General features: G+C 44.4%; 1 long non-coding RNA gene across 4 annotated transcripts; it reads right to left on the minus strand.

Annotated features, from left to right (window-relative positions):
• On the minus strand, positions 1–27,480 carry LOC137301447 (uncharacterized). 4 transcript variants are annotated; one of them, XR_010958292.1, is made up of 4 exons: positions 27,403–27,480; positions 14,651–14,830; positions 2,318–2,417; positions 1–262 (listed from the first exon to the last, which is right to left on the minus strand). It is a non-coding gene; the product is annotated as an uncharacterized lncRNA (long non-coding RNA). The 4 variants fall into 4 exon arrangements; XR_010958293.1 differs by having other exon boundaries at positions 2,318–2,422; XR_010958290.1 differs by lacking the exons at positions 14,651–14,830; positions 27,403–27,480 and adding an exon at positions 6,377–6,683.

The raw sequence follows: 27,480 nt of genomic DNA on the forward strand, positions 1-27,480 counted from the left end.
AACAATAAATCAGCACTATTTAATCATTTTGTGACATTACAATAAAAATATGAGAAAGTGAACATTCCCTTAAGCAATATCCATTTTTAATAAGTGTTAAGAAATGCAAACAGTTTCAAAAAAGAAGCTTGAACATTCAGTTCAGTTCCATCAATTGTCACGTGTCGGCTCTGAATTCTGGGTCAACATCCAGCGGGAGACTCGTGGGGCTCCAGTGGGGCTCTTTAGCCTTGGTTGCAACCCGCCTTGGAGAAGGTAAAAACTGTGAGGAAGAGAATTGAAAACTACCTCAGCTACTCTTCGGGTAAGTTGCTCAAGAATCTCACGTGTGTGAGATTTGAATTCGGACCTGCCCTTGGGCAGAACACAACCAACTGTACTATTTGAGGAACAGCAGGAAGCTTTCCTCTTGTTACTACCAAAAACGATTAACTGGTAATTCACCCAATTGCTTTTTGTGGGATCTTGCAGTGTGCAAATTGGCTGCTGTATTTGCTTTCATAACAGTCAATCAACTTCAAAATAATTCATTGTGTGAAGTGCTTTGAGGTATTTTTGAGACATCTGATACGATGCTATGAACTCAAGCCTTTCTTTCTTAAAGAAAACGTGGCAGCTCCACTTAATTCACAACAGCTGAGCTAAGAATGATTGAATGCACTGGGACTGAGTGTTATGCAGCTGTAGCTTGACGGATTTGCCAGTGGAACCATGGAGTAGAGTCTCAGGAACGACTGACTATGTTATTCGGATAATCTACACACACATCAAGACTGATCGGCCTAGAAATTGGATGCCACTGCGCCTGTTTTGCAGGCATGGAACCAGGACAAAAAGCATCAACTTCATGGCGTGGTCTCCCGCACGCCCATGGGTGCCTGAAATATGTCTGACCCCCATATTGGGTCAGGCGATGTTCAGGTGTCCCCCCAGAACAGATGATAGGCCCTTCACTTATGTTAACGAGGGGCCTAATGCCTGTTTCAAGACCCATCCCAGAAACCAGTTACCACTGGGTAGAGGATGCGTTGGACATGCTTCACTCAGTGTTTTAAATGCTCTGGTGGCCTAATCAGCAGCCCTTAAGGGATCGCTGGAGGCTGCCAACAAAAAGGCAAGTTGATTTTTTTTAAAACTTACTTTGGTGTGGAGCCGGGGGAAGCAGGGATTCTCCTCCCAGTGCCACAGCACTACAGCGGGAGGCTGCCGGCCTGTGCTGGCCTTCCCCCTGTTCTCCTCCCCCCTTCTCCAGGGCTTACCTGGGGGCCGCTGCTGGCTTACACAAGACATAAGGAGACCGGAAGCATTCCTCATGTGCTGTCAGAGGCGGCTGCCGAGAATTCGATGGATCGACTTCGTCTGCAACACCGACGTAACGGCGAGACGTGGACTTGAAAGGGTTGATGTCATCATTACTCGCCGCCATGGGGCCAATTTTTGGTCACGTCTCGGAGACAAATGCCCTGATTTTAACGGAGGCGGGGGAGGAAAGTTGCCCGCGAGCCCCGAAGTGAGAGGTGCATCCAGAAACAGCGGAGATGTCAAGGGCCTGGCCAATTTTAACAGCCGGGCCTCATGTCAATAGATGTCATCAGACTCCCACACGAACCCCGCTACATTCACTAACTGGCCAGCGGGTGGGAGTGGAAATTCGGGCAGCAGCTGAAGACCCGCAGGAACAGTCCCCGGCAGTCAGGTAAGTGGTAAGGGAAGGTTGGTGGGGAGTTTGGGGGAGGGGTTGACGGGGAGCAATCGGGGGGGCGGAGGGAGGAAGCCCAAGGCAAGGGAGGCCCAAGCTTTCCTTGTGGGGCCCAGGGGAGCAATCCTACCCCTCCTGGCCCACAAGGAAACCTAATAAAATGACCTGCCTGGACCTCTTCTGGCCCCGGATGCATCTGCCATCAGGTCTGACCTGACAGAGAAACCGTCATCGCTCCCCTGCTCAGTCCGGACCCAATAACATCATCAGGACTCGTCATGCATATTTAAAGAAGGACCCCCGCTGCCTTCCTGGGGGTATCCTGCTCGCCTGTTCAAAACAGCAAGTTAATATTAGGACATGGTAGGAAGGCATCGGAATCACAGTGGGTAAGTCGCTGTTCTTATGTTAACTGCAGCTCTCCCACCACCGCCCTGGCCCAGTTTTTGCCAAGCGGGGGTGGGAGGCGGGTGGTGAAGGAGTTAAAATCGGGGCCAAAGTTCCCACAAAACGGGCACTGAAGATGGGATTGAGGTCAGGAAGGGACATTGACCTGCTCTGGATTGGAAGCGGCCACGTGGTTGACCTCAGTTATCCCGGCTATATCAGATCACTAACCATCCAGTGGAACTCTCCGATGCCTGGAATGAAGCCATACAGCACGGTCGTGGACAGTCGTCCGCTGTCTAATCGCAATTGCTTGCTTGCTATTCTTCAACTGATCTTGAGAGACAAAAGAGTTGTAGTTAGGACTGCAAAAAAAAAGTCAAACCAATGAGAACGCGATATAAAGTGGAATAGAGCACAGCATCTGAGGAACAACTGATTTAAGGTATTGGTAACAAGAGTTTTGAATATCATTTCATGGTTCAAATTTATCTTCTGCAGCTCAAGGAAGTATGATGCTATAAGTCATTCCCTACAGCTTATAGACAGTTTCCTAGAAGTAAAGGGAATTAGGGGTTACGGGGAGCGGGCAGGAAATTGGACATGAATTTAAATTTGAGGTTGGGATCAGATCAGCCATGATCTTATTGAATGGCGGAGCAGGCTCGAGGGGCCGATTAGCCTACTCCTGCTCTTATTTCTTATGTTCTTATGTTCACAGCCCCATTTCCTTAAACAATTCAAGAACAGTTGAAATAAATGAGTGTCCTTACTTTTACAAAAAAATACTAGACATTCTTTCTTAAATGAGCTAAAGGTTCCAACATTGTTATTAAGGACATTTGTAACATATAGAATCATACAATTTTACAAGTCTGAATGATGCCATTCAGCCCATACCACCTCAGACAGCTCCCTGAGTTTCGACTTAGTTTCATTCCCCTGTCCTTTCCCCATACCCTTTTAAGATTTTTCTAATATTTATCAACAACAACTTTCATTTATATAGCGACTTTAACCTCGTAAAAAGTCCCAAGACACTTCAAAGAAGCATAATCAAACAAAATTTGACACTGAGTCACATAAGGAAATATTAGGACAGGTGACCAAAAGCTTGGTCAAAGAGGTAGGTTTAAGGAGCGTCTTAAAGGAGGAGAGAGAGGCAGAGAGGCGGAGAGGTTTCGGGAAGGAATTCCAGAAATCCACTTCACTTTTAAAAGCTATTATAGATTCAGCTTCCACCATTGTTTCTGGTAGAGCATTCCAAGTCCTAACAAACTGATGTGTAAAAAAAAAATCCCTACCCTCTTCCTCCAACCTTTTAGTGAAGATCTTAAAAATTAAATCACATAAACAATTCAGTAGCACCATCCTTACTGTGGGAACGTTTTTTCTTCTGAGTTGAACAAAAATCATAAGAGCTCCACACCCTGTGGCATCAGGTCCACCATTGAGTACGGCAGAATAAGGACGGCTGGTTTCATCAGGCCATCATAAGAACATAAGAACATAAGAAATAGGAGCAGGAGTAGGCCAATCGGCCCCTCGAGCCTGCTCCGCCATTCAATAAGATCATGGCTGATCTGATCCTAACCTCAAATCTAAATTCATGTCCAATTTCCTGCCCGCTCCCCGTAACCCCTAATTCCCTTTACTGCCCATTCTCACTGAAGTCTCAGTACTTATTTCAGCAACAACAATTTTTCCACGTGCAAAAAAGTAGATTTATGAGTTATTAATGAACCAGGTAAGTACTGAACTAAAACACAATTTCCCTTTTTTAAATTAAGTGAATGTATTGATTTAAGGCACTCCACAGAGCTCAGTAAAAAGGAAAGGCTTGTATTTATATAACGCCTTTCACGACCTCAGGATGTCCCGAAGTGCTTTACAGCCAATTAAGTAGTTTTTGAAGTGTAGTCACTGTTGTGATGTAGGTAACGCGGCAGCCAATTTTGCACACAGCAAGGTCCCACAAACGGCAATGTGATAATGACCAGATAATCTGTTTTAGTGGTGTTAGTTGAAGGATAAATATTGGCCAGGACACTGGGGAGAACTCCCCTGCTCTTCTTCAAAATAGTAGATTGTTAATGGGGCAAAAAACTGGTAATAGTATGTTGCGATACGGTCTTTTTTTTAAAAAGAGAGTGGGTTCAGCCACTCAAAGTGTTGGGAGTAGCACTAGTAAACTGTTCCATGCAGTAAAGTGGCATGGTTTTAACAGGCAGAATGTAAAAACTGGAATTGAAGCAGCGCTGTCTTATAAAATGCTCACGTGACAATACTTCAGTTGAGCTGTTTCACTGACATTCATGAATAATTCATGCTTAGATATTGTGGTTAAGGATGTCATCAACTGCTTTGAATTACCGACTTGCAATTTATCACCAGTCATCTGGTTGCATTTTTTTTTTGTTTTTTCATTTTTAGAAATCAGGCAGGAATGTTCCCTTAAAATGAAAATGAATAGCGATGCAAGAAATATCACAAATAAATGTCACACTTTATTTAAAACTGCTTTAGAAAGTTAATTTTTAAAGTGTGAATCAATTATGTGGAGTTTAGCAACATCTAATTAATGCCTCATGTGAGTAGTTCATAATTCATCTGAGTCAGGCGCACCTCTCATCTATTACACCTGGTGTCTTGATCAGTGTGAAGCATCTCTCTGAACATAGGTTATGTAAATCCACCATTAATGGTGACAGATGCTACTTTATTGAAAAGAACCATCAACTGCTCTCTTTATACCCCCCACCCCCAGCAGACACTCCTCTGGGTGTTTTGCTGTTAATTATGTACTTAACTCTTGGAATGGAGCTTGGCCCTATGAATCAGAAGCAAGGATGCAAAAACTCATACAGGGCCATTGGCTGTTTGAATCCTGCTGCATTGCAACATATGTTGTATGTCCTACACTGAACTTTTATCAGCAATGGGCATGGTTCAACTTTAGAAGTCTATAGAACTAGACTCAAATGACATGGAATTACACAATAGATCATGATGTTACCTGGTTTGGAAACAGAGCGGTAGATAGTGAATGACCCTTTAAGTAATCTGTGGCAGCATGTGATAAGTAATCAACACATACACACTATTCAGAGCTGCTTACCCATAGCTTCTAACTCTCTTGCATCTAAATAATCCTTCAGTTATCTGCAAGGTGTTCTCCATTGTGCAGTACAACATAATTCAAGGCACACTCATTTAAATGCTCAGAACTAGATTTTATAGGAACAGGAGTAGGCCATTCAACCCCTCGAGCCTGCTCTGCCATTCATTTAGGTCATGGCTGATCTGTACCTCAACTCCATTTTCCCATCTTAGCTTCACATCCCTTGATACCCTTACCTAACAAAAAAATATTGAGCTCAGTCTTGAAAGCTCCAATTGTCTCAGCATCTACAGCCTTTTGGGGGAGAGAATTACAGATTTCTACTACCTGTGAAAAGGTGCTTCCTGATTTCCCTCCCGAATGGCCTAGCTCTAATTTTAAGATTATGTCCCCTCATTCATGATTCCCCCACCAGAGGAAATAGTTTCTCCGTATCTACCCTATCAAATCCTTTTTAACATTTTAAACACCTCGATCAGATCACCCCTCAATCTTCTATACTCAAGGGAATACAAGCCCAGTTTATGCAACTTGTCCTCATAATTTAACCCTCCAAGCCCTTTTATGATCTTGTGTATTTCATTTTCAGATGATTCTGTTTTAAATTGTAGTGCTGTTTAAATGATGCACTGTGTCTGCGGTGCTGTGGATATTCTAGAATCTATACAAAATAAAAATTAGCCATAATTTATTAACTGAAGGGTAACGTTATGCTTTTAAGGCTTCATCACATATTTCTTCCATGCTTTGCACCAAAGATTACACCCATAAATAAGCCCTCAATCTCTGAACAGAGGTGTGACTTTATTCACATAACGTTTGACATTGTAACATTACCCATCAAACAGAAACCTTTTTTGCTGCAATTAGTTTACTGGAAGTGGTGTGAGCTCTCTTGTGCCCTTTTAGCCTTCAGCTATCGGAAGAATGAATACTATCAGGCCATGCAACTTATGCTAGAAACAGCAAATTAGATTTATTAATAGTAAGGATTAAACAATAGTGGCAAGTTAATACAGCAGATTTCACTTGGTAACAGGGCTTTTAACTTGCACCTCCTCGGGCATGAAAATAACAAGATATGTGACATTTCACTATCTCCGCTAATAATATCTAACCTGGACCTGCATCCATAATATAAACTTAAATGTAAGGATATGTCGAACCACCTGAGTCTCCACGAGTCCACCTCTGCATGGGCTACAATACCGAGATATATGAAGAACTGGGGAGCTTCTCCGGACTGCAGAAGTATATATCTCTGCCTGGACACACAGCTATCAATCAGCCACTTCCCTCAGAGAAACAAGGCAGCAAAAGGTAGCGTTCTGAATTTAGATAACGATGTCACTCATCCATGGGATGTAACAGACAAAGATGGTCTGTTGCCATAGAGTTGCCTTCCTGGTGTGCCAGCCAATTCAAGATAGATGCTGGACACAAATTCACTTGTCATTTGGTTGTGACAACCCTTTATGACTCCAATAGTTCTTAATAGAACAAATCATTCAATTGTGTCAGGTGGTTACTTATTTGAGTTAAATCTATTCTTAACAAGTTAGCAATCAAAATCTATTCATGCGTGAAAAATTTCTGTAAATGGTTCTCCAACACTGGCAATTTCCAGCCACATTACAAGGAAAATAAGGCGAGAAATTGGGCCATGTAGCACCTGTTGTTTCAGCGCTACTCGGCCTCCCGAAGTTCCAAAATGGCGTCTGGAATGCGCGCGCACGCTTCTAATGTTACGTACACCGGATGACATCTTGGTAAAGTGTTTCATGCACACACAGATAACAAACGCTGGCAGCATGTAAAGTAGGGAGAATATGCGTTAGATCAGTGTGCAACGCTGATTTAAAGCGATAGACACCATTTTGTCACTTAACGCTCCACTCAACTTCACTTAACAACAAACAACTGAACAAGTCTTAGATGGCCTGGAGGAACCCCCACCAGTGCTATTTAAAGGGACCATGCAGGACTTACAGGTTAGTTGATGGATTATTGCTTTTGGCTGTTGATGCATTTGTTCCTGTTTTTGGAGGTCTCCTATACTCGAATACTAGGACGAGGGGACATAGCTTAACATTTAGAGCCATGACTTGCAGGAGTGAAGTTAGGTAACATTTCTATACACAAAGGGTGGTAGAAGTTTGGAACTCTCTTCTGCAAATGCCAGCTGATGCTAGCTCAACTATAAATTTTAAATCTGAGATTGATAGATTTCTGTGAACCAAGGGTATTAAGGGATATGGGGCTAAGGCAGGTATATGGAATTAGGTCACAGATCAACCATGATCTCATTGAATGGCAGAACAGTCTTGAGGGGCTGAATGCCACTGCCACTTTCTGCCTCCTGTTACGCGCCACCTTCTTCTGCAAGAAAACGAGAAGTGTGTCGGACAGTGTCCTGCAGGATGTCTGGGTGATGTGTCTGACATGGTTGAATAGCTGCCAGTGTGTGTAACTTGTGAGTTTTGCGTGTGCGGCTTGCAACAGAGGTAATGCGTGAGGGTGAGAGGAAGCATCTGATTGAAAGAGTTGAGTACTGATTGAAAGAGTTGAGTACTGATTGAAAGAGTTGAGTACTGATTGAAAGAGTTTGTTGGTATGTGGGTGATGGGAGGTGTAGTGCGTGGAGCAGTGGATGTAGCTAGTGGTGCAGTTGGTAGGAGATGCTGCTTGATAGTTGACCTCACTCACCTTGACCTCTCGTGTCAAAGCATTAACTTCTTCCTGTACTGCATCCATGTTTGTGGTGCTATGCGCCTAGCATTGACTTCGTCCCCTGCTGCCTCCCACTGCCTCTTGAGCGTATGTCTGGAGGGCATCTTGCTCCCCCCCCACTGCAGATAGAAGATGTCCCTCCTTCTGACCACATCTTGCACCAAGGACTCTAGTGCATCAGCAGAGACCCTTGGTGCACGTACCCTCGCAGGCCTGGTGCAAACTCAGATCAGCAGATTGGTGAGGTCTGGCGTGCAGATTGGAGGATGTGGGATTTAGTACATAAGAACATAAGAACATAAGAAATAGGAGCAGGAGTAGGCCAATCGGCCCTTCGAGCCTGCTCCGCCATTCAATAAGATCATGGCTGATCTGATCCTAACCTCAAATCTAAAATCATAGTAGTGCGCAACCTTAATTCAATGTTTTAACATAACTCAACAATTTATAAACATAGGGATGGGACCTGCATCTGTGTTTTACGTGTGCGATGTCTGATCTCCGTTCAAACTCTGTGCGGAGATTTGGGCTCCCCCTACTGGTGAGAAGTGGAGAGAACGGAGAAATTAGAGAGACGTACACAGCTCGGGCTCCACGCTGCGCATCTATCAGGTAAATTAAGTTGCAGCACCGACCTAACGTGCTGGCTGTGTAGGTACCACCGGGTGTGCCCAGATTCGGGGGTTCACTAATTTAACCCCCCTAGATCCTAGCCCGAACTACAGGAACTAACCTACAACAAATACATTGATGGCAACTAATCACACCTCATAAATATAGATATTAAAATAGAGACTTCCTTATGATTTGAAATCTACCAGAACTCCCTTTCTATCACAGGTTATAAATCTTCATTTTTAATGCACTGTATTTTTTTTCAGTTGAATCTTTGTTTATCTCAACACTTTTCTTCTTTTCTCCCTCAGTCTTGTCTTTTTTTCAGTAAACCCATTTAGGCTGACTAGTGCGACAAATCCAAAATAACTCCCTCGCCTGCCACAGGTGACCCTGCATTGCTTCCATCCCAGCCCACCCTCTTTCTATTCGGCTCTTGGACCGTACTACATTTCTGAGGAGCCCAGAGATGTGACTGACTTAAGAAAACAGCAGGGTACTGATGTCCACCCTACTGCCGGTGCCAAGTTCTGACCTGTTCTATCTGATCTACTTCTCCAGAGGATATGTTAAAATAAATTGTTGAGATCTCTTCACTTTAGGTATCCAAGCCTGTGATTAAGAACTGAGTGAATTGTTTACAGGTTATTCCTCTCCAAGCCCCAATGGCAGATCCATAAGCTAGCCTTGCTGCTCTCTCCCAGGCCCAACAGCAGCCTAATGCCCCATTCCCCCACCCCCCCGTTCCTCCACCTCATCCACTCACCCTCGGGGCGCTGAGGCCTCCTTGTTCCCTCCCAGGCTCTCTACTTCCTTCCGGTCCTAAGTCGCCTGTTACTTCACAACCCCAGCCACCAGTTTCTCTTTCACCTACGCTTATTCAGGCAACTTCCAGATGTGCCAGTATACCAGAGGTGGAGAAGGAGATCCAGCGCGACAACAGCAAGAAGATCGTCCATTTTGGAGTACGGATGTATCCCAACCCCTTTCCAGCTTCAAAGCCCCAAGCCTTGGTCCCCATCCCTAAACTCCCTACTCCCTGCTTTGCAACCACGGCCCCAGTGGGAGGTGAAATGAAAAGGATACGGGCAGAAAGTTTTGAAAGGCAAAGAGGGAGAGTGAAAACAAGGGACAGGACAAGGGAGGAGACTTTGAGTATATTTGGGTACAGCTTTGTTGCAACACTAAGTACAAGCATGGGATCACATTAGCGATGTGATTTATCCGGGTGCTTATGATTTGAAAGTGGAACACCATCAATAGCTGGGGGTTTGACACCAGAAAAAAAAGAAAGAACTTTCATTTATATAAAGCCGTTCATGAGCTCAGGATGTCCCAAAGCGGCTCACAGCCAATTCAATACTTTTTGAAGTGTAGTTACTGATCTAATGTAGAAGTGCAAATCTCTTTGCCTTTGCAATGTATAAATGCAGTATTGAGGAGTTTTAGTCCCCAGCTGAAATTTCCTTAAACGCATTGTGATATCGTTACACAGGCGTCCGGAACCTGAGCGGAGCATCAGCTCCAGAATTACACACTGAACACATTCCTGGAGCACCAACATAAATCAGTTTTCCATTCCCACCTATAACTTGAGGGGAAACTGGTCTCTGTTCCCTTTGAGCAGTTTAACTTTACACTTAAAGAAAAGGGGAGAAGGAAAGACTGAGGGGGGGGAGGGGAGTGGTGACAACAGGTAGAGACAGAAAACAAGAAGCACAAACATGTGAAACCCTATCTCAGGAGAAAAAGAAAGAGTGTGAGCCCAAGAAGGAATTGGAGAATGGCAGATAGGCAAAAATACAGTTAGAGGAAGAGAGTTTTTTTAATTACCTGTGAGCAACACATCAGGAGGTTAACTAGTTATAAAAAGTTATGCATAAAGTCATTAGGGTAGATTTTTAACTTAACTCCCCATGTGTAAAACTGATATTGCAGATCAGCCGCCCATTATAGAAACAAACCCTCCCCCACCCTTCCCCAGCACGACCCCAGACTTTCCCACTTCTTTTTAATCTGACGCTCGCTCAGGAACCTAGATGTTTTGTACTTGTTCTTGGGCAACGATAGCAAGGTTGCATTTATTGCCCATCCCTTGTTGCCATGACAAGATATTAGTGGGCCTTCACCTGGAAGCACTGCATTCCCACAATGGTGTTAAACAGGGAATTCCAGGATATCGACCCAGCAGCGATGAAAGAACAGTGATATTTGTCCAAGTCAGGATGGTGAATGACCTGGAGAGGAATTTGGAGGTGGTGATGTTCCCATGATATTGCTGCTCGTCCTTCTTGACGGTGGAGATTTCAGGAGATGGAGGTATTGTCATGGTAAACTTGGTGAGTTGCTGCAGTGCATTTTGTAACTTTAACATACTGCAGCCGCTGTCCTGGATGGTGTTGACATTCTTAAATGTTGTTGCCACTGCATCCATCCAGGTGAGTGAAGGGTATTCCATAGGCATTGAGGGGTCAAGAAGTAAGCCACTCGTCGGAGGGTACCCAGCCTCCGCCCTGCTCTTGTAGCCATGGTGTTGATCTGGCTGATCCAGTTAAGCTTTGAGTGATTGCCAAGATGTTGATGGTGGAGAACTTGGTGACGACGGTGCTGTTGAAGATCAAGAGAAGACGGCTGACCTTCCTTTTGTTGGAGATTGTTGTTTAACTATTTTTTGTCTTCAATTGTTTTTTGCCAGTGATGGTGTTCGGATGGACAACAATGAACAGGTGCCTCCTGTAGTTAATATACCCGGGAATATCATATACAATGTATGGAAGAATAGTTATCTCTGAGTGTGTGTGTATATTTTTAAGGATTAACAATTTTAAGGAAGAGGCTTTGGTAGGAATGTTTGTTTAGTTCTATTTAATTCAGATAATGGTTGTATGAGTGTTCAAGAATTAAATGTACAATGATTGTGTCTATTTTCTTGGTTTTGGTATTGTTGGAATCCTAGGACATTCAAAGGCAGCCATTGTGAGGCACTTGCTGATATTATGCTTGGTTAAAAGGTACAAGAAAAAGTTTCATCCTTGTATAAATTGTTGATGATGCCACGTTTGGGATTTTGTCTGCAGTTTTGGACACTGTACCTTCAGGAGGACATTATGTATTGGAGAGAAGAATAGTTCAGATGATCTTAGGGCTTAGCATTCTAAGATATGAAGAAAGACTAAACCTGTTTTCATTGAAGGGGAAAAAAAGATTGAGAGGAATACAATCCAGGTCTTTAAAACGCTGAAAGGAACAGATAAATTTAGAAGGCTACACAACTTGGCTTTTGGGCATGGAAGTACAAGGTGAGTACAAAATACCACACCTCAAGGTGAAACAGATTCGCCAACTAAAATAGTTAATGGACTATAGATTAAGTCCTTTTAAATAAAGAACTGGATCATTATCTGGGTGGGAGCAGGGTGAGTATCGATCAAATATTCTCTGGAAGGTGATGGTGTCTATGCTACAAGTGTAGTCTGTGGAAATCAACTGAATAGGATTGAAGAATGGAGCTTGTAAGTTTTGGCAGCTATGGTTTTGTTTTGCTTAAGGGAATGTAGAAACATTTCACCAATTTTCCCCAGGAGATGAAATTAGCTGGGCTTCATGATATATATGATAGATTCCATTGTAAATGAGCTGTGGAGAGAATACGCTAGAAGGGATAACTGGCTTTTTATCCATTTCACAGAATTACATAGAGTGTACAGCACAGAAACAGGCCATTTGGCTCAACCGGACCATGCCGATGTCTATGTTCCACATGAGCCTCCTCCCACCCTTCTTCATCTAACCCTATCAACATATCTTTCTATTCCTTTCTCCCTCATGTGTTTATCTAGCTTCCCCTTAACTGCATCTATGCTATTTGCCTCAACTACTCCTTGTGGTAGCAAGTTCCACATTCTAACCACTCTCTGGGTAAAGAAGTTTCTCCTGAATTCCCCATTGGATTTATTGATGGCCCTTAGTTCCGGTCTCCCCTGCAAGTGGAAACATCTTCTCTACGTCTACCCTATCTAAAGCTTTCATCATCTTAAAGACCTCTATCAGGTCGCCCCTCGGTTTTCTGAGAAAAGAGCCACAGCCTGTTCAATCTTTCCTGATAGGTGTTATCTCTCAGTTCTGGTGTCATCCTAGTAAATCTGGGAACCAGGTTCCTATTTTATAATGTTCCTAAGAACCATGAATCAATAGGCTCATAGGAACATAGGAACAGGAGTAGGCCATTCAGATCCTCGAGCCTGTTCCACCATTCAATTAGATCATGGCTGATCTGTATCTTAACTCCATTTACCTGCCATGGTTCCATATCTCTTAATACCTTTACCTAATAAAAATCTATCAATCTCGATTTTGAAATTTTCAATCTATAATATTCACATAAAACTCATAACTTAATGATAATAATTATCTCATAGGTAGAGGCCTGATGCAGATTCTACCATGCCTTTAAACTAGCAAATATACCAATATGGAAACAATTTATTATGGGTTAATTTCAAAATGAGCAGCAACAACAACTTGTATTTATATAATGCATTTAACATAGAAAAACGTCCTGAGGCACTTCACAGAAGCGTAATCTGATAAAAATGGGTGCTGAGCCAGATATTAGGAGGGGTCATCAAAAGCTCGATCAAAGAGGTGGGTTTTAAGGATAGTCTTGAAGGAGGAGAGGGATGGAGAGGCACAGTGAACTGAATGACAGTTGCTTTATTACTATGTCAAGAAGAGTTTGTGGCACTGAATTATTTTGATCCAAAAGAATATTTAATTGCAATTCATCAGCTAGAAAACCATTCAAGCATACGGGAAGAAATTTATAATTGTCATGAGCTTATAACAAAGCGAACACCCAAGATAAATATTTATATTAAAATTTATTAGCCAGGATTTTCCACTTCAGCACTCCTGATATACACCAAGAATGCTTATAGGGAACTTCTGTACTTCTTGTCCATAATTTTCCAAATAATGGTCAGAAAATAGCAGGCAAGTGGAAATCCAGGCCCTTGTGTCTGTTGTGAATGTTGAGCCTATTGTCTTTGACCTCATGGTGGTCAGTTCAAAAGATATAAGGATTGCTTAAAGACCAACCTAACAAAAAATGTGGCACCTCAACTGACGCATGGGAGCATGATGCTTGTGACTGGAAAAAGTAGCAAAAGATGATTCACGATGGCACGACAAAGTGTGAAGCATCCAGCTAGCCAAAGGAAAGAGAGCTCAAAGGAAATCAGGATAAGATCAGCCCTCTGGTCAATCCGGCATAAGATGTCCTGAGTGTGAGAAAATATTCCTGGTGAAAATCGGACTTTACGGTCATATGAGAACCCACAACCTGTATTAATTGGAGATGAAGCAGAGGCTGTCACCATCGGCAACGATGGACCAATCATCATCAGCCAATTCAGACTTAAATACTTGATCATTCATTAAGTGTTATAAGTCTGTATAGCTGGAAATTGCAGTGAGCAAAAATACCATACAAATTCTTGATCCATTCAGACCAAATTCCTCTATCCACTGTTTAAAGTAGGAAATAACCAACTTGTTTTAAAAGGGTTAACATTTCCGTGAAAATAGTAGACAAAGAATTTGATGCACAAGTAGTAAGCATTCATAAAATAATATGCTCAGCATAATTTCCAGGCTTGTGCTTTTATCCCTTTCTAATTACTTAGTTATAGTTTCATTATTCATTAATTATATTAGGCAAAAAAAATCTGCATGATCACATTCTAGCCAAAAAATCCTTTGAAGTACTGTCCCCTAACATAGTTGCTCATCTATTCCACTATACATCCCTAACAATAAATTTGTTATGTTATGGGCATATAAAATATTTACCCCCAAAAAATAACAACTACCCTTCCCCCCCAATAAACAATTGCTGTTGGGTCTTAGCAGGCCCACGTTTTAAAACAGTGTTTCCTCTGACTCACCTTGAGCATTGTCACAGGAGATCCACTGGTATTTATAACTTACTGAAAGTGTTGTGGGGAAATCTCTGTGATTTTAGTACCTCTTGTGTAAAAAAAAATAGATTTAGGAAACAATTTAAAACATTGCTCGAAGATAGTTGATGACATTTTTACCTTGTCCCCTTTCTCCTGTGTCACCAATCTCGATATGCCTTGTCCTTCAGCTTCCCCAAGTACACTCCCATCTTATTTTAGTGCCAGTCTGGTTGCCTTCTCCGATGCAGTGCAGAATTAGACACCTGCTCTAGGCACTGGGATGGACAAGTCAGTTTTTCCTTTTTGCCCGAGATGCACCTGTGTGGAACGGACAGGGGAAAAACGCATCATAAAGTGTTTCTGGTGAACTTTTTTACTTGAGTCCCAAGACTCAAACCATTGAACAAAGAACAAGAAGCTGGACCTCTTTGTTCATGTACAAAAAATAAATTATCATGGCATCCCAGAAGCTTAGTACTAACCAATAGGTTTATAAGTCCAAGGCTGCTTGATCTACCCTTCAGTCTTCTATTCATGCTTTCTCAACCAAGCCACTAGATGGAGTATTACACTGAGTATATTTTTTATTGCCCGATTATGGATCAACCAAGGCAGTGATCATGGAAAAGTCTGCTGTTGCTTTTATGACCTTACCCCATCCTCACGGCACGAAGACGACAGTTCTGTATGAAAAATAATACCTGACCAAGATAGTCAACAGGGCACTGGTATAGAGAAACAATATGGCCATATAAACCTGAGCTGCTCAGGATAATTCCCTCTGATCAACATGAACAAATACCTCAAAATCGATAAACAGTATGTGATGTGGGCTGGATAACATGTATTCTGAGTGCAAAATATTCCTACACTTGAGGTATAAAGTGGAAGATCTGGTTCCCACAGAGAGTAAATTAGATGTGCCCAGTCAAGCATATTGACTGCTGTAACTGATAGGAAGAGAGAACATGTTCCATTCTGCTCTAACTAGTGCTGCATTGGCAGGCAATGTTTTCCCTCACCCTTAGGAGTGGAAATCAGAAGTGACTAATCCAGAATTTTGGTTCGTGCTTGGCACTGTGGCTGGTTGATGTGCTGTATTGAAGTTTGAAACTTTCAAACTCTACTTCATCACTTGTTGATGAACCAAAATCTTGCTAATAAGTTATTACATGCAAAGCTGCAGTACAGAGCAGCCACAGTGATAACGCACCACATAGAAACCTTTCCTTGTTTTAATTAATCTTTTAACCCATCCAGGAAATGGTTACGTCCTATTAATGGTGAAGAATTGCCACGTTATAGTTACAGGCTGAATCTCTCCACAGGAAAGCAGCAGGTATTTCAAAACACTTAATGGAGAATTTCACTTCTGTGTTAGCCAGTGGTATTCAAACTTTGGCCCCGATATTTATGGGGAGGCGAGGAGGGACCGGGGGAGGGTGTTTGTGGGTAGAGGGGGGTCCCGGAAATCCCAGGGACGCGGAGGTGAATCCGAATTTAACGGCAGGGCCTTGTTGTCATTTTTTTACTCCGTTTCCTGCCTGGCAGCAGGCCAGATTGACGGGCAACCAGGAAAGATCGGGGGTTGGTGGGGAGGGGTCGGACCGGCAATCGGGAGGGAGGGGGGACCGGGAGAGATCGTGGGTTAGCCGGGGGCGGGGGTGGGGGGGTGGCCGATCGCGACAGAAGATGTGCTTGAGGGGCCGGGGGGGAGCACTCCTGCTCCCCCTGGCCCACAAGCAGTGCTATAAAAAGCATTTACCTGCTGGATCCGACTGCTCCTGCCTCCCTTTAGCTGCCGGGTTTCCTGTACCCCGGGAAACCCATGCAGGAGGCGTTAATTTCAAATCGCGGCCAATATATCAGGAACGGAGCCTCATTTAAATATTATAACGACAGACCCGACTGGCTAGAGCGGGTTACTCGGACGCCCCAATATCAACCACGGTTACAATGGAAACAGCCGCCCCGACCTTCTCCCGTCCGTCATGGGGGGCTTAAAATTTTCCCTTTTGTGCAGGGGACTCACTACAGCTACTCATTCCTGGAGTGCCCCTGCCCTAACTACTGAAAAGCAATGTCAGCTACTCAAAAGAAAATAGTTATTGCAGAAAATGGTTTCTATTAATATACATCAGCAGAGATCATCTGCCAGAAGGCTAAAATTCTCCATAGACATCATGATGGTAGAGGGGAAGGGTTAATTTTTTTTTAAACTGAGACTATCTTCCTTTCCTCGGCCTGCTCCCAAGACTCCCACAGACCTTCTGGTTGGTGGGAGTTGAGCGGCACCAATAGCTTGGTGTTTCATCCAGCAAGCGGAGTCTTGGGAAAATGAAGCAGAAGGCTGCGAATATCCTGTTCGGCCTCAAATGCACGGTTACAAAGTGCCTGCTCCTACTGCAGGCACAGGCCCTGCTCCAACACTCCTCCCTGGAATCCCAGGACGTTACAGGGGTGGGGACCTGGCGATCTCTGCCCCTTTTTCCTGACCTTTGCACCTGAGGAAATTTGTACTACTCAGTTAGGAAAATCTGCCCATGGAGTACAGAGTTCTAGATACACTGTGCCCAACCCCATGTAAACAGAAATCTGATGATTTCTTCTGAGCCCAGTTTGAAAACCTACGGCCGAAGCTATTGAAATTTACCATTTAAAGTGAAGTAGTTTATTCTTATAAGTCCAGCGATCCATAATTCCAATATTCAGGCAATAGTTTATCTTCAGGATTTATTGTAATAGTGCAATAAAGCAACATGCAATGTAAACAATGTATTTTGTTAAGAATATCTTGTTTTTAAATGCATCCTCTGTAATTGCAGATAAAAGGGCAATTTATACTGTGACCACCAGCTCTGTAAGAATTAACCCATTAACAGATATAATTTAGTATAATTATAATCAATAGTAAAGTAGAATGAAATGTGCTATGAATCTATGTATCTATAAATGTAAACTGTACTGTGTATTAATACAGTATGAACCATGTAACGTGTGTTTAATAAGAAAGTGCTGGTGGGCCGAGAAGGGTGCCTGATGGTTATTATAGTCAAGTTTGCTGTTAAAACTAACAGAATGCTGACAACAATGAAGTGGGAATTAAGAGACGTTGGGGAAATCACAGGCGCGAAGGGAGGATGTGCTGCAATAGCATAATTTCTAAAAGACATGTAGATAACTGGGACTGAAGGTTAATTAAATCAAGGTGTCACACAGGCTCAGGCCTCTCTATCTCGAGCTTCTGCAAGTTAGTGAATAGAAGTTTGTTTATACAAACGGTCCTGTGAAGGCTGGCAATGCAAACTCTAAGATAAGGTACCGTTAAGTCTGTAACAACAAGGCACGGATGGTACCAGGAGTTACGCTTGGAATGTAACTTCTAAAGGGTGAGAGACATGACGAATGGTAAGGCTGAGAGATGTGGATGTGATAGTGAACTGTCACATAGACTGAAAAAGGGGATAAGAAGAGACCTCAAAAGCTGAGGAAGGCGTGCAAGATTCTGTCAAGGAAGGAGAGAACTCTTCAGTCAACAGAACACAGTGAGAGAGAGAGAGAGAGAGAGAGAGAAAGAGACCGCGCCACAGTCACTTGGAGGGATATTTCCAAGGTTTCAAGGAACAGACTGTGACTATTTCTCTTTGTTAAATATCACTTTCTTTGTACTGACTGTGATGTGCTTAATAAATCTGTTTTGCCTTTAACCATAATACCAGTACCGCTGTGGTCTTGTAGTTGTCACAAATCAGTCCTTGGATGGGATTAAATTATGGCCCCAATATTACCAGGGAGGCGGGTTGGCAGCGGGGGGTCGACTGGGTGCGTGGGTAACCCGCCCAGTAAAATCGGTGGGTTCCCCACGCCATCCCAAGTAAATTGAAGCCACTTACCGTGGCTTCTGGGTTTCCCGTTGGAAACCTGCGCAGTGGGCGGACTGCGCACCCGCATCACAGGCTGTCAGCTGGAGGGGCCCTATTTAAAGGGGCAGTCCTCCAATGCCGCTCCTGGAGCCAAGAACCAAAACAGCAGCATGGAGCAGCCCAGGGGAAAGGCTGCTCCCAGGTTTAGTGGTGCCTCACTCCAGGTCTTACTGGATGGAATGAGGAGGAGGAGGGACAACTTCCATCCGGCCGATGGGAGGCAGTGTTCTCCCTCTGCCACCAAGAAGGCCTGGCTTGAGGTGTCAGAGGAGGTCAGCAGCAGCAGCAACATCTCGCTCATGTGGATACAGTGCAGAAAGCGCTTCAATGACCTAACTAGGTCAGCCAAAGTGAGTACACTTACTCATTCTCCTACACTCCGTCTTCCACACCACCGCCCCCAGCCCACAACTCCTCTGCACTGCCAACACTACTCTATCACATCACTCCTCACACCCACTCAAACCTCATCCTCAACTTACCTGCACTTACTCACCTCCCCAGTACTCATCCCACCACTACCACTCCACCCAGTCCTCATACAATCTCATGGCTCTGTCTCATACTCACCCTCTGATGCATCTCTTTCACGGTCACCCACCTAAACCAATGCATTCAGTGGTTAGCCACGTCACCATCACTCACTCATGCCTCTCTACTTTCTCCCCTTATAGAAGAAGACAGCCCAGAATGCACGGGAGAGGGCGAAGACCGGAGGGGGGGCAGCAACATCTGGTGGTCCTCAGGAGGCTCTCGAATTGAGCCCACCTTCGAGTGCCTGTCCGCGGGGGACGCCGAGACTGGCACCCGACAAACGGCTGGTGACAGAACTTTAACATTCAGCACTCACAATAGCAAATGATGTTAATATTCCTTGCTATCTTCAGCACTTCAACATCTGTCATCATGCTTAATATTGCCTTCTGTTCTCTTACAGGGCCTTCAGCGACGGCCGTGACAGCAGAGGGCGATTCCTCAGAGGACCTGCCAGCCTCTGAGGGGGCACCGTCACATCTGAGCGAGCGATCCACCAGCGCAGATATACACACCTCGATGGGTCCCCGTCGTCACTTAGTTGGGGTCGCACATGGTGAGTCACCACACACAAGTGAGCATGAGCAGACACTGGTGCCAGGGGCAGCTGTGGAGAGTCCGCGTCGGTGGGAGCATTCTTCTCCAGGTTCTGCTCAGCTGGACACAAATGCTGAACCCTGGGGGCCATCCTTTAAAAGGAGAATGATCGAGGGGCAGCAGCACATTTGCGAGGTGCTGGAACAGGTGCCACGCGCACTCTCCACAATCGCGCAGAGGATGGAGGAGTCCAACTCCTGCATGAGTGGAATGATGGCACAGGTACAGTATGGAATCTCTGAGATACTGTCACAGGGACATGAAGGCATCTCTGAGATAGTGTCATGGGTAAGTGCGGGAATGTCTGAGATGGAGGGAAGGCTAGCCTCCATCGAGCATCAAACACGGCTCAACAATAAGACCATTGCGGCCCTGACAACGGCCGTTCGGACTCAGGGTGAGCAAATTTCTGCCGCCTCAAACAGGCAGACAGATACACTAGCACTGGCCTTACAAGACGTCACACATGTCCTCCAAACTGTCGTCCAGCAAACTGGTAGGAGTGATGCATGCCTGGCCCAGGAGAGGGATGATGGCGAAAGGGGACATGGAAGTGGGGACGCCACTCAAAGTGCTTCCACGTCTCACCCGTTGCCCCCCTCTCAACCAGTACCCGCAATGCTGCCTCCTCTCCAGGTGGTCAAGTCTGCCCCTGCACAGGTGCAGGTGGGGCAGTCTTTGGAGACGCCTCACGGGCACCGAAACCCAGAGGGCGTCAGCCCAAAGCATCTAATCGGTCAGGGCATGAACAAGAGCAACCTGCCACTACCTCTGCTGCAGCCACAGGGGAAGCACCACATAGGAGTAGTAGGAAGCGTAAGGCAAAGGTTTTGTGAGCACAAAGGGGATGCACAAGGGTGTTTGATGCTTTGTCATGTTTTTTAATTATATTTGTTTTGTTTTCCATTCACAGTAAATCTTATTATCACCACTACTGCTACGTCTTGCCCATTCTTGACTGGCTTATTCAATGAGTCCCTTTCATGAGGTTCACCATGAACACCCACACTTGATGCCACCCATTGGGTCACCCTAGAGTGGGTGTATGTGTAGTTGCACAACTATTTTGTGCAGGTGCCTGTGGTGCAGCACTGTGTTGTGGAGCTCCACATGGCAGAGGTGGGCGGAGTGCCTGGCGAGGCTGGTGATGTTGCTCGTCCTCAGATGAAGTCATGAATGCAGCCATGGCGCCCCCCCCACGATCCTGACGGTGTGAGTTTGAGGGGGTCCACAAAGTAGCTAAATGTGTTTGCGCAGCAGAGTTTAGGGTATAAATTAATACATTTGAGTGTAAAGACAAAGGTGTTGCAGCCAAAACTTTGTCTGAAGTGACAGAGTGCCCTGCTGAAATAAATGAGGATTTCCCCCCAACAGTCAAATAATCCTTTGCATCTCCCACTGGCTGCTGGCTGAAACACGTCTGCGTAAACAGGGAGTGTTTTCCACAGCATGGGAAACACGCTGAGAAGACGTGAAAATTCCACCCCTGCCAAAATCTTCTGTCAATGAGGTTTGTCAAAGACCTCAACTAGGTAGGTAAGTATTTAAATGATCATCCCGCCAGCTTTAATTGCCGGTGGGAGTCCCGTATGCGGGAGCTGCGCGCGCACCCGAACGCGTCACTGGGGAACCAGGAAGTGGGCGGGTTGGAGCCGGGCTCCGGACCCGCTCCGGGATTCCCTGATTTTAAGAGCCCCCCACCCCCACCCCCAACACACCCGCTCGGCCGTCCTAAAATCGACCTCAATAATCCTGAAAGTAGAGGTTTAAATCCTACAGCTCCTTACAATGATCCCCTTGGTAACCCTTCCCATTGTGAGCTCCAAACACAAGGGTATCCCTTAATTGTTTCTATTATGTAAATGTTGAATTTTGCTTTCATTACGTGGGAGTATCTGAAGAAATTACAAGCATGTGGTATCGTGGCTCATATAGGCAGTGAGGCTGAAAGAGAAATCGCAACAGAGAAAATCCCCTTCATTTAAAGCAGAAAAGGTTGTGGGAAATGACTGACAAGTCCAGGACACTGCAAAACTGATGGTGAAGTCATATATTTAGTGGTAACTACAAATTCTGGGCCTATATCTAGAATCATGCTGTGGCTGATACCAACACATTTATATTTATTGTAACAAATGGTTGGGAGTGCATAACAAGTTTGTGATATTCCCCTGTTATCAGCCAAAATAGCGAATCCTAATATTGAAGTATCAGTTTCCCTCAATTGGTCATAGTCTTGCCTCTAAATCAAAAGCTCATTGGTTCAAGGCCAACTACAGACTTGAGCACATAATCGAGGCTTGCTACTGCAGTATGGCTCTCAGTGAGTGTTTCATTGTCGGGGGTGCTGTCGTTTAGATGAAATGTTAAACCGAGGCCCTGTCTGCCTGTTCGGGTGGATGTAAAAGATCCCATGGCATTATTCAAAGAAAGGCAGGGAGTTCTCCTGGTGTCCTAACAACATTCCTCCCTCAATCAATACCAGCAAAAACAGGTTTCGTTTGCTATTTGTGGGACCTTGCTGATTGTAAATAGAGTGTTACGTTTACCTTCATAACAATAGTGACGACACTTCAAAAGTAATGAATGGGCTGTTGAGCACTTGAAGACACCCTGAAGATGTAAAAAGCACTATATAAATCTAAGTTTTTATCTTCTTCATAATGCTTTGCCATTTGGTACAATAGGGTAGGCAAATTTTCTAGTCCTGGGCAGTGGCAGCGGGATGGAATCACATTGAGCACATAATGGGGATCGGGCGGGAAAGTGGAGTTGAGGTAGAAGATCAGCCACGATCTTATTGAATGGCGGAGCAGGCTCGAGGGGCCACATGGCCTACTCCTGCTCCTATTTCTTATGTTCTTATGTTACCACGCTTCATGTGAGCTCTCTGCACAGATTGGCCAGCAAGGCAGCGTCAAAGTCTTCTGTCGCTGCTGAGGCCAGGGATTGGAACCTCACAGGTTGGAACTCCACGTGGCTTACATGCAAAATCAATCTTCTATCTGAGCACCACCCTTTCAGGAATCATTCGAGGGTGTTTCACACACCCTGCAAAGTTGTCCACTGTCTATATCTGTGCATAACTGCTTGATGGGACTGCAATTCAGTATGAAATGCATGGTAACTCCAGAGCCATCTACAGCACAGCCCCCATTATCTGAGGTCCTAAGCGCAGCTGCGGTTTCAGACTGGGGTTTATAGAAACATTGGGCTGATAGGCCCTGGGTCTGTACAGAGCTGTTCTTGTCTCGTATCAAGATGCTGGGCTGTAAAATTGAGAGAACTTTGAGGCAGGATTTTACTGACATCATTGCTGCCCAGCAGTGCACTTCCATGGACCTGACAAAACAGGCAGTGACCACACCATCGGAAATACAGGCCAGGCAGTGACCACACCATCGGAAATACAGGCCAGGCAGCGACCGCGCCATCAGAATACAGGACCAGGTAGCCTCTTCATCATTAGACACACCGGGCCATCTTATGACCCTGCACTAAAAGGGCACAGAACTACCTCCATCCCAGAGGCGTACGTCGATACCCAGCAGCCACCACCGCCCTTCCATTGGGAAAACCCTCAAGCAAAGTTACAGAATAGGTTCTAGAAGACATTCCATATACTGTCACCAAAGGGAAGCATAGGCTAAGAAACACCAAATATCCATGCACAATTCATTAAGAGGGACAAGGCTCACAGCAGATACTAATCCACTCAGCTGTTGTACTCAAGAGAGTCAGTTACTTGAGCATATCAGCGAAGCATTGCATGAGTATCAAGCTCACCAGGGAGGCTTTAAATTAGGTGTGGCACCTGGCAATGAAAATCTGCAGGGACAGTCAACCAACTGCCATACATGACCAATGGCAGTGCAGGTAAACACTGTCTCAACTTTTATGAGACCACAGGGACCTTCCAGGCACGCACGGGGGACATCACAGGAATTAGCCACATTGTTTTTCTTTTGAACAGCTGACGCTTCCTTTTCCGCACAATGAAAGAATGGCAAACTGCAAGACATATTAAGCATGAATTAATTTTAGGTTTTCAGTGCTCCTGGCGTATGTGTTTAATTGATTTTGCTGCTGTGTTTGCCCCTTGTGCATTGCGAGGGATAAGCACTGGCATATAGCGGACTAGGGAAGTAGCAGGGCCTACAGGAAACCCATTGCCTGTATCCGTGACTAACCGAGGTGCTGGAGTCATTGTAGGTTCATTGATTTCGGAGCAGGCACCTACCAACACTTGTGCAGGGCTATTGCGCATCCCCGATTTTCATCGCTCCACCATTGGCGGCCGTGCCTACAGCTGCCTAGGCCTTAAGCTCTGGAATTCCTTCCCAAAACCTCTCCACCTCTCTACCTTTCTCTCCTCCTTTAAATCACTCCTTAAAACCTACCTCTGTGACCAAGTTTTTGGTCACTTGTCCTAATATCTCTTTATGTGGCTTAGTGTCAAATTTTGTCTGATAACGCTCCTGTGAAGTGCCTTGGGATGTTTTTACTATGTTAAAGGTGCTATTTAAATCCAAGTTGTTGTTATTGATGGCACAGAACTGTTGTTGAACTAAGTGCCATCTGGCTGCCCCCGTGCTATTCTGTTGCTAAAGAGCATCTCAACGTGTCCACTGATTGTGAGCAAAAGAGCAAATTGTCCTGCTTGTTACCTCCTTATCACATGTGGGTCTGTCCTCACCCATCAGAAAATCCTTATTGTGACTGTGTTATAAGAACATAAGAACATAAGAAATAGGAGCAGGAGTAGGCCAATCGGCCCCTCGAGCCTGCTCCGCCATTCAATAAGATCATGGCTGATCTGATCCTAACCTCAAATCTAAATTCATGTCCAATTTCCTGCCCGCTCCCCGTAACCCCTAATTCCCTTTACTTCTAGGAAACTGTCTATTTCTGTTTTAAATTTATTCAATGATGTAGCTTCCACAGCTTCCTGGGGCAGCAAATTCCACAGACCTACTACCCTCTGAGTGAAGAAGTTTCTCCTCATCTCAGTTTTGAAAGAGCAGCCCCTTATTCTAAGATTATGCCCCCTAATTCTAGTTTCACCCATCCTTGGGAACATCCTTACCGCATCCACCCGATCAAGCCCCTTCACAATCTTATATGTTTCAATAATATCGCCTCTCATTCTTCTGAACTCCAATGAGTAGAGTTCCAATCTACTCAACCTCTCCTCATATGTCCACCCCCTCATCCTCGGGATTAACCGAGTGAACCTTCTTTGTACTGCCTCGAGAGCAAGTATGTCTTTTCTTAAGTATGGAGACCAAAACTGTATGCAGTATTCCAGGTGCGGTCTCACCAATACCTTATATAACTGCAGCAATACCTCCCTGTTTTTATATTCTATCCCCCTAGCAATAAACGCCAACATTCCATTGGCCTTCTTGATCACCTGCTGAACCTGCATACTAACTTTTTGATTTTCTTGCACTAGGACCCCCAGATCCCTTTGTACTGCAGTACTTTCCAGTTTCTCGCCATTAAGATAATAACTTGCTCTCTGATTTTTCCTGTCAAAGTGCATAACCTCACATTTTCCAATATTGTATTGCATCTGCCAAATCTCCGCCCACTCACCCAGCCTGTCTATATCCCCTTGTAGGTTTTTTATGTCCTCCTCACTCTCTACTTTCCCTCCCATCTTTGTATCATCTGCAAACTTTGATATGTTACACGTGGTCCCCTCTTCCAAATCGTTAATATAGATTGTAAAGAGTTGGGGACCCAGCACCGACCCCTGCGGAACACCACTGGCTACTGGTTGCCAGTCCAAGAATGAACCATTTATCCCAACTCTCTGCTTCCTGTTAGATAACCAATCCTCCACCCATGCCAGAATATTACCCCCAATCCGGTGATTCTTTATCTTGAGCAATAATCTTTTATGTGGCACTTGTCGAATGCCTTCTGGAAGTCTAAATACACTACGTCCACTGGTTCCCCTTTATCCACCCTGTACGTTATGTCCTCAAAGAACTCAAGCAAATTTGTCAGACGTGACTTATGATTAGGGATTATTGGCTACTTGATCTAGGCGATATTTTTCAGTGAGCTGCAACATGTTTCTGACATGAACTCGGGTTCAGGATTTTCAAGGGTGCAGCATCATTTCTATCACCTTGATGGGGAGGGACAGACTGGTGACAGAGACAAAGAGTACAGGCACATTAATGGGCTCAGCTAAGCTAATGTGCCAGCGACCAAAACTGTTATCTTTAGCAGATTGAGACAACTGGATAAGTCATTCACACATTCAAACATTTCTGGTAAACGTTCACACATTAAGGATTGAAATGAATTATCCTTTTGAGCTCCGCAGAAGCTGGTTTCAAGAAGCCCACACTCGGGTGGCAGCTGGTTTAATTGGCAACTCCCCCGATCAACCCCTGGTCAAGGAAGGTGTCATGAGTCAAACTGACAAACTTCCAGTCGATAGGGGCCGCAAAAAGAATAAAAAGACACAGTTGGTAAGGTTGGCTGAGAGAGGTGACGAAGGAGAAAGCCTCCGAAAGCTTGTGATTTTCAAATAAAACTGTTGGACTATAACCTGGTGTTGTAAGATTCCTTACATTTGTCAACCCCAGTCCATCACCGGCATCTCCACATCAGTCTACTTTGAGAAGTGAGCTGACCGCATTCAGAGTAACACTTAGGTTTGAGTCAATGGTATGACTGATCAAAAGAAAGTGTGTTTTAGCCCATTAGTTGGGACAATGTGTCATAGTTTTATTATTTTCTTTATGACTAGAAGGAACTGAAATGAGTTAAAGTAAGGAGAAATTTGTTACAACTGCTACTCTGTATGTTCACTTACTGGCTGTAAAATAAAGCAACTTAACAATTCTTGTCTGGCTTTGACTCACTAAAGTTTTAGTCAGTCTGCCTTTCAGAAGATTAGAGACGTGTACATGCAAGGATTTGTGTTAACTCCATATATCAGAGGGGTCTCTCTGTTACACCAGGTTGCTCCACTGTATGTCTAAATACTGGGTAGTTAAAGTAAGCTCCTGATTGTGATGGACACAGGTCTGCTTATGGGAGAGATCGGTGACACTAGGGAGCTGTACCTTATCGTGAGTCAGCACCTTCAGGACAGGACTGGAGAAAATTGGAGGTGAGGAAAGGTAACTGAGATTGGACCTGAAGGTATATAGCAGCTTATGATTGACCGTAAAATAATACAATTTTTTGGCACTAGATTACTGGGAAATAAACATATATCATTTAATAAGATAATTATTAAAAGAAAAGATTCCATGCCTTTATTTTACAGACTTTAATGTGATTCCATAAAGTTCTAAGAAAACAAATATATTAACTTCAGGTGGGAAGTGGCCACAACCTCACATTAAAGAGACTTCATGATGGTGTTTGGCAAACCTCTTTCGTTGGGAACGTGAGTAGAGCCATGTGTGATTTGTAATGCTAATTCCACACGCAAACAAAACATAATGACCACTTAAAGCTGATTTACCTCACTGCATTGTTTGTAAACAAATGAGAAGGAAGGTTGTCTCTTTAAAACGAGCCATGGCAATTTTTAACGTGCATGTCACACTGTAATGTAAGCAAATAAGTCATTGCTCAATGCCACAATGGCTTCTAAATATGTGACAACGTGATTATCAACTTGAATAATTTGATTTGACTGTTGCTGGAGGTACATTTTAGGTCATTTCGGTTACACATTAAACGGCTGAAAGCTGCAACGGATACAGCAGGCAGTCACCTTGGGGAAGTACCTCCTTGCACTATTACTGAGCTGTGAACAGATCTATTTTCAATGTCACCAGTAACAAATTGTGTGTGGCAAACCTGGGGATCCCTTTCGAAGCGTCGGTGTGAACTTCGCATTTGCACATCACGTTTTTCCCTTCACTGTGTAGGCGCTGT

This window comes from Heptranchias perlo, chromosome 33 (genome assembly GCF_035084215.1).
Source record: "Heptranchias perlo isolate sHepPer1 chromosome 33, sHepPer1.hap1, whole genome shotgun sequence".
Lineage (NCBI taxonomy): Eukaryota > Metazoa > Chordata > Chondrichthyes > Hexanchiformes > Hexanchidae > Heptranchias > Heptranchias perlo.